The following is a 1,449-nucleotide window of genomic DNA, read 5'->3' as shown; positions in this document are numbered from 1 at the left end:
GATTCGGGTCAAATGCGGATTACATACGGTCAAACCCGATGCTGCGTTGTGGAAGGATAGGACGCGTCCTGACACATAGGACGCGCGTATATTTAAGTTGGTGCCTTATATTTTGGTAATAGCAAGCTTGGATATGGACGCGCCCACATTTGGTTGACGCGTCAACATTAGGAAAATTACCTGGTAAACGTGATCTTGTGGCAATGAAAGAGGTAGGACGTGCTTGTCTCCACTAGGACGCGTCCTGTGGTTTTACATGTTATAAGGAACGATTGATGAGGAAGCAGGGTTGGATTTATGAAGGTTAGGACGCGCCCAAAGGGTTGGGACGCGTCCTGTTTTTGGTCTATATACTTTTGATGTTGAGTTCAGGGCAGAGCTTGCATGGGGAGGAGCAATGGAGGTTATTTTTACTAATGTATTTGTTGCAGGTACTCTTTGAAGAATTCCCTCCTTGAGACGGTCAAGGAGGGGGATGTCCATGAAAAGCTTGAAGGCCTCCAGGGGTATGCCTGATGATTGAAGGCCTCCTCCTATATTCAACCGGTGTCCTCGTTGGGGATGCGGGATTAACTTTGGTGTGTGCTTTGGGAGCTCTGTTCTTGTATTCAACGGGTGTCCTTATTGGAGAACTTTGGAGTCATCCTACACTTTGCACCCAAGAGCTTGGGATCACCTGTCCTGCTATCTGGTGGGTTATCCTCATTCGGGGGACAGGGACGCGTCTGGCACTTGAGGTGAACCGTGGCTATACCTGCGTTCATTAATCAAGGGAGATAGCTGTAGCGGAGTGTTATCCTTGCGCAGGGAGATGCACTATTCATGAAGTCCTATGATTACGGATGAGCCTTGGGCCTTCGCGGTTGGGCCTCATAGTTGGACATTCCTAAAGCTAGCGGAAGACGGACTTTGGATGGGCTTCTACTGGACCTAGGGATAAGAAGTCTAAGTCCATTAGACTTCCTGTTCTACGAGAACTACGTCAGGCTTGATCCCTATATAAAGGGTACGTAGGCACATTGAGAGGGTAAGAAGTTGAGAGCTGATAAGAGAGCCACCACTTACTCTGATCAATCTCAGCCTAAAACAACCACACACCGCTTAAGTTTCCGGCAAAGAACCACCGTCACAGATCTTAGTTCCGGCGAGAAATCTCAATCTTTGTTGTTACCAGATTCCTCCGTCAACAAATTGGCGCTAGAAGGAGGGGTGCTAATTAAGGTCGCAATCTTAGGAGGAAAAGATGTCTTAAAATCGTGATGGAAGTTCTTATGGAAGTGACATCAGGTCTGAAGGAGAAGGCGGGGGGCGCTATACTCGCCATGAACCGTACGTTCCCAGAAACATGGCAGATCCACCAAGGGCTCCGGATGTGGGGGGGACACCTCCAGTTCTCATCAGCAACGATGATATATCAGAGCAATTGTATCGCATGGGGGATACTCTTAA

This window comes from Apium graveolens, chromosome 6 (assembly GCF_009905375.1).
Source record: "Apium graveolens cultivar Ventura chromosome 6, ASM990537v1, whole genome shotgun sequence".
Taxonomy (NCBI): domain Eukaryota; kingdom Viridiplantae; phylum Streptophyta; class Magnoliopsida; order Apiales; family Apiaceae; genus Apium; species Apium graveolens.
This window is presented reverse-complemented; position numbering follows the sequence as displayed.